Here is a 13,890-nt window from a genome sequence, read left to right on the forward strand (position 1 = left end):
ATGCTTCTTATATGATGCCACCATGTACTTTCACTTATATTAGGGATACAAATATGCTTAAAATATGATGACACCATGTACCTTCACTTATATTAGGGATACAAATATGCTTCTTATATGATGACACCATGTACTTTCACTTATATTAGTGGCACAACTATGTTTTTTATACAGCCTGCACATATATGTGTACTCATTCTACAGAACACACAATTCCAAGTCTTTTCAAATACAAACTTTACTCCATTTTTTTCAGCACAGACTTGACAAGTACAAACAAGTACAAACTTTTCAAGTAAAAACTTTAAATTCATTTACCATCAACTTCAGTTTTTAAAGCCTTTTCAAAGCACTCACTTTTTTCCCTCAGTATTACATTTTCAAACTTTTAGGCATATTTAAAACACTCCCAAACTCACTCGCTGAGGAAAAACACTCATTTTTAGTTAACATTTTTCCTGGACATTGTCAGTCTTAGCTCTGCCATCTTCCCATTCAGGTCTGTTCCAATCTGGCCAGCCGAAACGAGTGCTTTGACATAACTGCATCTCAGAAGGTACATTTTAAAGAAAAAGTTTTAGGTATAAAGTAGACAAAACACTGGTGGATAAACTTATCACAAAGATAAAAAAAATCTTTATTGCCGTTTCTTCTAGTGCAAGTCAGTAAAATTAAGTGACAAAGTACGTGAATAGGCAAAGTAAGGCCACACTTAGTGCAAGCATGGCGGCCAGTTTTGCACCAATTTAATTTGCAGACGAGATAGGGTCATAGTGCCAAACACCACCCTCCATCACCTCTCATCAAAACTTTTTTTTTACGCAGAATGTGAATTTGAACACATACATTGAAAATTCTTGAATGCAGCCTGTTGGACTTTAAGGCGTCCATTTGCATGTTCATAATTTAGAGGAAAGGCACAAGATACGAATATCTAAGTTCAAATATTTATTGATCAGATTGAAAAAGTTTAACAGCGCTGGGTCCTCTCAAGTAGCGAACAACCAGCTCAGGAAGTAACATGCATATTTATAAGATATGTGACGTCGATCTTTCTTCAGAAAATCTCCACCCACAAAGGCCGTTCCCCTCGTCCATCTGACTCCATCACCACACCCAATTTTAGCCTGTAGGCAAAGATGGACACACATAGACAAAGAAAAACAAACTGTTCTCCTCTCATCCCTGGGAGCCCTGCAGTTCCTCTCCAGTACTCTTCCACTTTGAATAGCATGTTATAATGCTTTCTTAAAAACAAATCATTAATAAAACATTCATTTATAAAAAACATAAGCTGTAAGATGAAAGTGATTATTATGTAAAACATATTTCAATATCATGACATCATTTCATTATTTGTAAAATTGGTTATATGAATAAGGCACACATTAACTTCTTTAGATAGATAAACACATATTAAATCTTTTACTGCAATACTACTTCTAAGCAAACACTTTAATCTTTATTAAAAACCATCTGTTAGCAAAGAAAACACAAACACACAGACACACAGGAGATTCTGTTCTTCAAGGTTGAGCTGCCCTGCCCCCATTAAGTTATTCTGTATGCAACCTTCATTTCATTGGTTAATACACATTTATCAAAGACAACATCTTATATTTACTACATCAATTATTCAATGATTAATACTGATTAAGTAAGAAATACATTGCATATTTCATCCTGTGAACATTAAGGCATTAGTTAATGACATAGTCGCCTGTTTGCTTTCCCCCTCAGGCCTCTCTCTTATCTTGATCGATACCAGTCGTAAATTCCTAAATTCCTCCTTGCAGCACACACACAAAAACTGGTAACTCTCCACTCTCAAACATAAACACCTCATTTCTACATAATAGCTCAGTGCATATATAAAACACACAATGTTTATAGAATAAAATGATTAATTAAAGAAATATAACATGGAACAAAATCAATTTCCACAGTCCTTATTTGGACATCTTTGTAACTTTAACACTTTTAGCAATCAGCATGAAATGTAGGCAGTAAATATGTAAAACATAATTATTCAACAACACAACAGTACTCCATTGTTCATGAATTGGTTAAATGCATTCATTAGTTAAACATACTAATTTTCACTTTCTCTAAATATAACATAGTTATAAAGCAAACAACTTGTTTATTGAAACCATCTGTTCTGCGTGTTTTCTCTTCAGGGCTTTGTTATCAGCGTTTGCTGGTCTCTCCCCCAACCGAAACCACAGCCTCTCAACTTTACACACAGACATTTACTCACATATCTCAGCACAGAAAGCACAACGGCACACATCAACTACAACATGACATACCGACCAACAAAACAACATAAAAATCCCACAATTCCCTCTCTTGACCTCTGAAAGAGGTCACACATTTTCTTCTTCCTCCTCGTCCAGGTTCTGTAGGCCTAATAGGGGCATGCTATATGGGGGTGGACTATTCTCTTTTCTCTATTGCAGACACTATCAGTCTATTACACAGGGATCTCCATTGTTTATGCCAAATATTATGGTGACTATAATTGCAGTTCTACCTCCTAGGGCCACAGAACCTTCCAATTTCCATATAGCTTCATCTCTGTGGAAAAAATACACTTATGCCTATTGGCTAATACTCAAATAACAATCGTAAATTCAGAAAGGAAAAGAAAAATTAAATATGAAATTAATACTGTAGAATTGTATAAGAAACTTAAGAAATTCAAAGATCAAAATTCAAAGGTCAATATGGTATGTAGGTTATAATGAATATATGGTAATTGTGATATTCAGGTCTCTAAACCCTTCTGTCAGGATTTCCAGCACTTTGTGGAAATCCAATTTATCTAAGCCACACCCCAGCCGGGGAGTGGATACACTTGTTATGTTTTCTTTCTCACACCACTCTCTCATACATCTGAGGCTGTAGGTAAAATTCTCATATGTTGGTAAATCAGTACAATTTTGTTTTATTATTAAATGAAAAATCAATCTGCCGTCGTCCTCATGGGTAACTGCACATTCACCTGTGTGTTTGTTTTGACTTACAACCTTTTGTGTACCGTACTTTGCTTTGAACTGTACGGCTATACCTGCTCCGTAGGCACAATCTGTGCTCACATAGTGTGCTAGGGGTTCTGTTACTGGGCTGGAAAAAATGTCACCTTTTTTATGCACAATTTTACAGAGTGTTTGTTGACTTTGTTGTTGGTGTTGTGTGAGTGTTACCACTAATGTGTTACCACTTCCTGTTTGTCCTCTCTGTATTCCAGCTGATTCACTTTCACTTTCAACACTCTCCCTCTCTTGGACCTGAGTCCTCAGGTCCACACCTATGTCTGTTAGAAACCCAATCATCATTTTTAACAGCTGGGTCGTTCTCACAATTTCGTTGTTTGGTAGCCTGGCAGGAAAAATGTTCAATCATAGCAGTTAGTTTCTAGAAATAAACAGCATTAGTTAGTGGCAGGATTGGATCCTGCACCAAGGCGTTCCGTGGGCCTGGAAACTGACGACCTGTAAGCAATTCAAAGGTTGTGAAACCAGAAATCCTGTTAACAGAAGAGCGAATAGACATTAATGCAATTGGTAATGCGTCAAGCCGTGTTATTTTTGTCTGTGCACATAGTTTGTCAAGTCAAGTTTTAATGTCAAAGTCAGGTTCATTATTTCATCTTTGCTCTAACATTGGGGTGATAAGCAGCCCCGAAACTATATGTCAATTCCAGTGCGTGTTTGTCAATTTTGTCAGATCTAACTTTGTCTTGGGAAACCATGGTTGGGGATATAAGTGGTTTATTAGGCAGTTGACAACAGCCACGTCATTAGGTACCTTCACAGCCTGTAGTATGTGTCAGGCTTTGCTAGCATTTACTATAGGCCGGCCTTTCCTGGTTTCAAACCCACCTATCTGCCATATGGCAGTTCCATATATACTGCACCAATCACATATGCAGATTCACTATAAACAATCACCCTCTCTTCACCAGTGTAGTGCAAGGCTTTGATAACAGCTGTCATTTCAGCTCTCTGTGCTGACCGTTTACCTTTCAATCTACCACTCAGTCTTGTTACAAAATCACCCACAACTTGCTCAACCACAGCCAAGCCTGCCTTCAATGTGTCATTTGCTGCTCTGAAACAACAACCATCTGTAAACAGTGTGATTAACGGTGGGGTAGTTGTCAGTGGTACCGCGAACAAACCATCTCTCAATTTATTTGCTTTTTCAGTCAATGGTATAACAACTATAATTAATTACAATAAGAATAATTTGTATATCAGTCAATGGTATACAATCCTGCGGCTCACCCTCAGTGATTAGATCTGCCATGTGAACACCTTCATGCACATATATGATGTCTGGGCTGGCGATTTCCTTAAATACAAAGTTGGTCACAATAATCAGTTATTTTCTATACTCACAGCTTTTCTTGTTTACCTTTTATATTGTTCTATGGTGTTCTTTTTTCTTTTTCAATTTATTTCTTATATCTATTTTAATTTCCTTTCTGCCATAGCTGTTCTATGCCATCTATATTTGCTTTTTTGCTCAGTACCATCAGTGGAATTCTGACTTCCTCTGTAGATACCAAATTCAATTATGCATTTCTTCCTGTCAGATTAATAGGAGTCTGATTTGATTTCAGAACAGGTAGTCACACCTAACAACAAAGTTCTTGATCAGCCTTTAAATGTGTCTAGCTGATTTTCTCATAAAGATTGTCTGTGTCCCTATAGTAACAAGGTCTTTACTAAACATTGAACGGCTGTTTACTCTTTCCCCTTTTTCACTCAAAGGCCCGTATGAAGATGAAAAAGTTCAGTGTCCAGTGAAATATTGTCCAGTTTCTCTTGCCTCCAAGAACATTATTGTCTTTGTTAGTCTCTTTCTGGATTCCACTCAGTCTTTTTGGTGTTTCATCCTTGTAAATGTCTCTGACCATATGCAGTGCCCCCTTCACTGCTTGAGTTCAAGTATAGTCCCATTCAAATAGAATGTGTTCTCAGTCCAGTTTATGAGTTACTTCTCTCTTTGCAACTCCAACACTTTGATGTCACACACAGTTTTTCATTGTTTGTTTCTTGCCAGCTTTTATTCACTTTCTTGAATGTCAAAGGATGAGAGCTTTCAGCCTTTCAAGGTTTAACTTAACCCATTGCAAAATATTGCCTTTCAATTTAAAATAAAATTTATCTGGTGACCACCTTCCACCATCAGATGAAGACTCCTCTTCATTTTGTTACATCTTTTTTTGTATAATTTATCTGTATCATTCACCTTTTAACAATTTTCTGTCCTTTTTCAATTGTTCATCTTTATTTCCACATTTAATAACTAGGTCTCTACTCTTTTTGTCTAATCTGTTGTTTTTTCTTTCAAAGCTTCGCTTCTGTCGTTCTGCTAGGTTTTGCTTAATCCCATTTATGGTTTTAACAGACATTATATCACAGACACACTACATTTTCACACAAATAAAATCTACATCTACATTTAATTCACCGCTATTGATTTGAAAAACAGGCTGTTGCATTGGGGCTTTGGATTTCTCATAAGGAGGAGGTGTGTGCAAGGAGGGGTAGATCGATTTCACTGGGGGTGGAACTGGAGGAGGAGCCGTAGGTGTCACACTTGAGTCTGGCTGACTGTTTCCTTGTTTAACTTCCTTTGGCTTTGCAGCTGCACCACTGTCAACTTCCCCTAACTAATGCAACCTCTTTCTGTCTTTTCTTAACATCTTTAGGATCAGTTTGGGCCATCATGAATTGAAATATTTTTTTTGCCATGGCACATACACCGGTGAACACACATATTCATCACACTCTTTCTGAAATTCAGCCATAATATATATCAACGTACAATACACGGTACAAATACTATTACAATACAATTTCTCAGACAAAACCACAACAATAACAGTAAGACGTCAATTTTCTTTTCCAGTATTCGTAGGCCTTACACCTCACGGGCTGCTGTACACCCCCTACGGCTACAACCGAGTCGGTATTTTATAACACCTAATGTATTAAAGGAATCCTCAACCTTATATTTAATTCTGTTAACTTACACCGCCATTAACAGTATCTATGGACCTTTCATCCAAGAGCCTTTCACTCCTTACGGCTACAACCGAGTCGGTATTTTATAACGCCTAATGCGTTAAAGGAATCCTCAACCTTTAATTTAACAAAAAAAAAAAAAATTCAAAAATTTCAAAAAGTTTTTCACTCTGATCAATTCTTATTGTTTAAATAATCAATTTCAGTTCGGAGCTCCTTATCAACACAATTAATTTGATATATCCAAATAGCAGAATTCGATACAACAGGTTTCTGCTTACCTTGTTTATTAGAGCGCTCTTTGTGTTGAAATGGAGCCCTCCCTTACTCTGGTTTCTTCAATGTGAAACCCTCCTTCCTCTCACTCTCTCCTTTCCCTCCACAAAACGTCGGTGGTCACCAATTGTTGGACTTTAAGGCGTCCATTTGCATGTTCATAATTTAGAGGAAAGGCACAAGATACGAATATCTAAGTTCAAATATTTATTGATCAGATTGAAAAAGTTTAACAGCGCTGGGTCCTCTCAAGTAGCGAACAACCAGCTCAGGAAGTAACATGCATATTTATAAGATATGTGACGTCGATCTTTCTTCAGAAAATCTCCACCCACAAAGGCCGTTCCCCTCGTCCATCTGACTCCATCACCACACCCAATTTTAGCCTGTAGGCAAAGATGGACACACATAGACAAAGAAAAACAAACTGTTCTCCTCTCATCCCTGGGAGCCCTGCAGTTCCTCTCCAGTACTCTTCCACTTTGAATAGCATGTTATAATGCTTTCTTAAAAACAAATCATTAATAAAACATTCATTTATAAAAAACATAAGCTGTAAGATGAAAGTGATTATTATGTAAAACATATTTCAATATCATGACATCATTTCATTATTTGTAAAATTGGTTATATGAATAAGGCACACATTAACTTCTTTAGATAGATAAACACATATTAAATCTTTTACTGCAATACTACTTCTAAGCAAACACTTTAATCTTTATTAAAAACCATCTGTTAGCAAAGAAAACACAAACACACAGACACACAGGAGATTCTGTTCTTCAAGGTTGAGCTGCCCTGCCCCCATTAAGTTATTCTGTATGCAACCTTCATTTCATTGGTTAATACACATTTATCAAAGACAACATCTTATATTTACTACATCAATTATTCAATGATTAATACTGATTAAGTAAGAAATACATTGCATATTTCATCCTGTGAACATTAAGGCATTAGTTAATGACATAGTCGCCTGTTTGCTTTCCCCCTCAGGCCTCTCTCTTATCTTGATCGATACCAGTCGTAAATTCCTAAATTCCTCCTTGCAGCACACACACAAAAACTGGTAACTCTCCACTCTCAAACATAAACACCTCATTTCTACATAATAGCTCAGTGCATATATAAAACACACAATGTTTATAGAATAAAATGATTAATTAAAGAAATATAACATGGAACAAAATCAATTTCCACAGTCCTTATTTGGACATCTTTGTAACTTTAACACTTTTAGCAATCAGCATGAAATGTAGGCAGTAAATATGTAAAACATAATTATTCAACAACACAACAGTACTCCATTGTTCATGAATTGGTTAAATGCATTCATTAGTTAAACATACTAATTTTCACTTTCTCTAAATATAACATAGTTATAAAGCAAACAACTTGTTTATTGAAACCATCTGTTCTGCGTGTTTTCTCTTCAGGGCTTTGTTATCAGCGTTTGCTGGTCTCTCCCCCAACCGAAACCACAGCCTCTCAACTTTACACACAGACATTTACTCACATATCTCAGCACAGAAAGCACAACGGCACACATCAACTACAACATGACATACCGACCAACAAAACAACATAAAAATCCCACAAGCCCCATCTGTAGCCCCATGATTGATTGTCCATTTGTTAGCAGATATCTCCACGGGTGTGGTTCGAAAGCAGGCACTAAGCCAAAAGGGGTGACAGTAGCACAGCAGTTAAGGAACCTGGCTAGTATGCTAGCCTAGAATTTGTGAGTTTGAATCCTGGTCACCACCATTGTGCCCTTGAGCAAGGCACTTAACCCCAAGTTGAACTTTGTAAATGTACAAACAGTTTAATAAGAAGTATGGCTGTCACTTTTTATTTGATATTCGAATATGCATTCAAACATGAGGTGAAATATCCACTATAAATAAACCATCCGGTTTTTAAAATGCCATGTGTAGCACATTTTTTACAGTTTAACACCTCGTAATAGGGAGGAAGCTGAGAGTGAGACCGACGGCAACTGTGCGCAAGACGGGGAAGACGTGGCTCCGGCTTCTGCAGACTTTTTTTTGCTTTTTCTGTGGAAATTTTTTGGATAATTCTGCGGAATGATTTTAAATATTAAAAAAAAAATGTATAAGAGAATTTAAGCCGTAAATATTACAAAATTGCATCAAAAATAATAACTTTTTAAAGGCTTACAATGAAAATAATAACACCAAACCAAACAAGTGCTCTGAATTAAATTGGACCAACACGAACCAGATTACAAAAAATTACATATATTATTGTTTTTAGTGTTATAGCAGAATAAAAGCTTGTGTTAAATATTTGATTCTTACGGAGAAAATATACTCTCAAACTGGCGTAATAATCAATGATGTAACATGGCTGCAGCAGGCGTAGTAACAGTATATTACACACTGCCCGAAAATAGTCCCCTTGGTTACTTTCAATGGCAGGGGACTATTTTCGGGCAGTGTGTAATATCATTGCACCTCCTGCAGCCATGTTAAATCAGCAAAGTCACTGATTATTATGCCAGAATGAGAGTATAGGTCTAACCATAATTGCCTAGAAAATAGCAACTTTTAATTTCCGTCGGTCTTAGTACACAATGTAATTACAGAGTCAAGTTTTAAATAGGAAAAATATTGAAACTCTTTGGTTATTTCTTAGCACGATGCTAATGGTCTGATCAGATTCAATGGATTGGATTGAATCAAATATTTAACTCTAGGGGAGCTGGAAAATTAGCATATTTTCAAAAAAGTGAAATGTCCCTTTAATACATTTTCGTTATGAAATAAGCATGTATGAAGAATGTAAACCAAGGCTTTGAACCGGTTCAAGGAACGAAAACCAGAAACTTTTGATGTTTTGCAAGGAACAGAAACGAAACCAGAAACTTTCCAAAAATACATGTTCCGGAACAGAACCGTTAATTGAAAATAATGGTAACCGGTTAATAACGTTATTTTTTCAGTTCTTTGACAAGATTTCTGTGCAATTTGACTCTGTGAAGTTCACTTCCGGTCGTCATTGACTCAGAGAAATGAGAAGCTTGCCACCAGCAGATAGCCTACTCAAGCCCAAGTCTCTAATGCTCAATCATAAGAGGTAAATATTGTAGGCTACCAAATGTTAACACTTAAGTGATTTTAAACAATTTAACCACAAAAAGGCACTAAAATAAAAAAAATTCTGTACACACAGACGCACATGCATTTGAATGTGTCCGGCCCAACTCCAATTAGGGCTGTCACTTTTTATTCGATATTCGAATATGCATTCGATTTTTAAAATGCAATGTAAACTTTATATTAAACAACAACAGCATTTGTCTTGTAAACGGATTTGAAATGATCATGTGCTGACTGTCGCATGTCACATAAACAACAGAGTCAAATGAGATCTGCTTAACTTAGCGGTAAGTTTAATTTTTTCTCAAATATCAAAGGGTTTGTGCACTCTATCATTAAAACCGATCAAGCAAACAGCACGCGCAGGGTTAATGTACTTCTCAATGACGGCTCACAAACGTGTGGGATAGGCTATGTATGTGTGCTTGTTGTCAAAGATATTAGTTCTCACAAACACGCTCAAGCGCGGGATATGTTTGCTTGTCAAGCGCATTACATCCGCTGAGTTTTCCGCCGAAATCTGTGGGCGCGAAATCCGTTTGGGCTTCCTGCTGTTTAAGTTATTGTCTGTACCTGTTCTGAATAGTTTTTTTTTCATATAAGTTGTTATTTATAAGTTGATAACCTTCTGTTTCAAAAGTAAAAAAAAGTAATTCAGACATTCCTGTTTATGACTGTCACTGTTAATAAATTTGTGATTGAATCTCCATTATGGTGGGGTTTTTTTTGATGCGCGCGGGGGGCACCTAGATATTCGAATATATTCGGATACATTGCATGATATTAGATATCCGTATGAATTTGATTTTTCTCAAAAGTGACAGCCCTAACTCCAATCAAATATGATTATCCCTATGCCCTTCAAAGATCAGAACTCTTGATGTATAAAATACATTTGGCGAATAAAGCACTGAAAAACATCTTAATTTTCACTTTATGTGGAGCGACTGTTTATGCAGCATCTTCTTCCCGAAGCGCCGTTTGGAATTCGTCCTCCGTCTGTGTGTGTGCGCGTGTGTTTAAGTGCACTTAACAAATGTAGGCATGTCAGTTATGCCGCTTACATAATTTAGCCTTTTTAACTCCATAAGTGGTGCTGTCCCGCTCACGGGACACCTACGTTTACGTCAATATTTTCCATATAAATTTTATGTATATCACAACAAACTATATATTGTTGGAAAGGTCTAAGCCTCTAGAATACATATATCAACAGTGTTTTATAAAATAAATTATGAGGGGAGAGTAATTGATTCAATTTTAAAGAGAGTGCGCCCCAAAACATTTAAATATGATAAATGTCACTGTCCCGCCAGCGGGACGGCAACATTTACTTCAGTGTTTTGCATGTGAATTCTTATCCAATCATGACAAACTATATATCATTTGAAAGCTCTAAGAGTGTAAATTTTATTTATTATCACTAATTTGGTAAAGGAATGATATAGTGAGAGCTATTTTCTAAAATGCCACGGGTATACAGGTGGGCCCACGTTGTTGTTATATATTTGTAACACTAATACCCTGTTCCAAACCTAAACAATCATGACAAACTATATATCACTGGAAAGCTCTAAGAGTGTTGTTTTCATATTGCATCACCATTTTGGGATAATAATGATATAGTGAGAGTCAGTTTGTAAAATGTCACACTGCCACAGTTGGACTCAATTTGTTTTTGCATATGTATAGCACTAATACCCTGTTCTAAACCTAAACAATCTTGACAAACTATATATTGTTGGAAAGCTCTAGGTGTGTAGTTTTCATATTGCATTGCCATTTTTGGAGAATTATGACGTAATGAGAGTCAGTTTCTTAAATGTCACGGGGCCACAGGTAGGCCTAATTTGTTTTTACGTATTTATAAGACTAAAACCCTACTCTAAACCTAAAAAATCATGACAAACTATATATCACTGGAAAGCTCTCAGAATGTAGTTTTCATATTTCAAGGTCATTTGATGATAGAAATAATGTAGTGACAGTTTTTAGTTACATGACCCCACCCCCCATAGAAATGCATATTAATTTTATATATTCATAATTCTAATATCATATTATAAATCTTCAAAAATGTTGACAAACTATATATTGTTGGAAAGCTCTAAGAATGTAGTTTTCATATTTCAAAACATTTTTGCAGTAAAAATAATGCAGTGATAGTAATTGAATAATTTGTGACAAGTGTATGCTGCAAACCGTTGACACCTAGTGGCCGTTGTTAGCAAAACCACTAAAAGTGTGACACACACCTCATTTTTTGTGATTTTAACTTGAAATTCGGATCAGAACTACTTGAGACGTATGGCTTCATGTTTGCATTATTACTTTTGTGAAACATTTACATTTTTATATTTTTATTTATAAAAATAATATGTTATGGAATTATTTTTTTTTATTAAAACAAATGTAAACTGCTATAACAATTTAATAATTGAATATGTTCAACTCCTTTCACCTCTGTGAAAACCCCCAAAGGGTCTTCTTTAAAACAAGACCAAGATTAGGCTTCTATACCAAAAAATGCCAGAGTTATATTAATTTGAAGATCTATATCACAATTTCACCCCCCACTCTGAAGGTATTTGCACCACCTAAGGGGTGTGTTCGATGACAAGATAGAGACTTAACTTATTAGTCTACATAATTTTTCTTAAGTTTAATGTCCTAAAGATCAGCCTACTTATTTTTATGTCCCACAGCTGACATGGAACGTTATTAACCGGTTCTGGATTTTTATTTTTTTGTTCTAACCGGTTCAGGAACGTCAGCTTTAGGATTGAACCAAAAACCGGAAACGTTAAAATACTGTTTCTGTTCGGAATGAACCAATTGGGGAAAAAATCAGGTTCAAAGCCCTGATGTAAACTTTATATTAAACAACAACAGCATTTGTCTTGTAAACTGATTTAAAATGATCACGTGCTGACTGTCGCATGTCACATAGACGACAGAGTGAAGTAAGATCTGCTTAACTCAGCGGTAAGTTTTATTTCTCAAATATCAATAGTTTGTGTGCTCTATCATTAAAAACGGTCAAGCAAACAGCACGGGCAGGGTTAATGTATATGAACGCGCGCATACATAGGGTATGTATGTGTTAGGGCTGGGCAAAAAAATTGATATTTCGATTAATAGTTTTTTTTAAACGTGGTCGATTCAGAATCGATTCTCAAAGAGCAGAATCGATTTTTTTTTCATATATTTTTCTGCAAACCTTGAACGTAAGATTAACGTTCAACGATCAAATTACTAGTCTTCTTCACTAGATGTCACCCTCTTTTTTGCCTTGCGTGATGTTACCAAGGAGCCTGTCATTCTTTCATTCAGTGCTTAAAATGGCAGTTTTAGGTGCTTCATCAACGTTGATGCCACAACGTTGATATATATACACACACATATATATATATATATATATATATACACACATATATATATATATATATATATATATATATATATATATATACATACATATATATACACACATATATATATATATATACATATATATACATATATATACATATATATATATATATATATATATATATATATATATATAATGTGTGTGTGTGTGTATTTACATTATATTGAAAAGTATACCTTATCATGGTTTTACTACAGAGAAGGGGGGAGGACAAAGGGCCTGTAGAACAATGGGCCTCTGCACATTGTTCAGCACCTTGGGAATATAACCTGGCTTCGGGTGAAATAAAGCCTTAGCCATCCCAGGTGCAAACTCCAGACATGTCGGGGATACTGACAGGGCCTGAAGGTCCCCCACTCGCTTTAAAAAGGTGATAGCAGAAGGATCACAGTCTTAAAGGCCAGAAACCTATCTGGCAAGGTCTCAAATGGCTTGAACGGAGCCGACGAGAGCCCTTCCAGCCTGACTGGTAGGTCCCAAGTTGGCACCCTTGTGCGGCTAATTCGTCACAACCTGCGAGTGTCACAAAGAAAGCGAGTCAGTAACGGGTGTCTACCCACTGATGAGCCTTCCACCGAAGTATGGTAGGCAGAAACTGCTGCGGTTTAAACCTTAATGGTGAAAGGAGTAAACTCATCAGAGAAACGCTCCTGCAGAAACCTCAGCACTACGTCGACAGGCTGTTATAACTGGGTCTGTCAGATGTAGACTGGTATGTAGACTGCCCTCAGAGAGTCCAGAAGTGTATGGTAGGCAGAAACTGCTGCAAGCTATACCTTAAAGGTGGAGTAATGATATGGTCTCCACAACCTCAGTTGGTAGCATGACATTCTTCCAATGGAGTATGGTAGGCAGAGACTGCTGCCACCTAAACCTTAGGGTGGAAGGAGTTAACCCAGCAGAGAATTGCTCCTGCAGAAACCTCAGTACCACATAAACACGGCAGTTGACTGGGTTTGTAAGGGGAGTTAAACACCAATAGGTGAAAGATTCTCCACTTAAGGGCATAAAACTC

General features: G+C 36.5%; 1 protein-coding gene across 1 annotated transcript in view; it reads left to right on the forward strand.

Annotated features, from left to right (window-relative positions):
* Window positions 1-13,890, forward strand: part of LOC141279852 (scavenger receptor cysteine-rich domain-containing protein DMBT1-like) — a 40,840-nt gene that overhangs the window by 1,462 nt on the left and 25,488 nt on the right. The gene's annotated exons all lie outside the window — the stretch shown is intronic.

Source organism: Paramisgurnus dabryanus, chromosome 1 (assembly GCF_030506205.2).
Source record: "Paramisgurnus dabryanus chromosome 1, PD_genome_1.1, whole genome shotgun sequence".
Lineage (NCBI taxonomy): Eukaryota > Metazoa > Chordata > Actinopteri > Cypriniformes > Cobitidae > Paramisgurnus > Paramisgurnus dabryanus.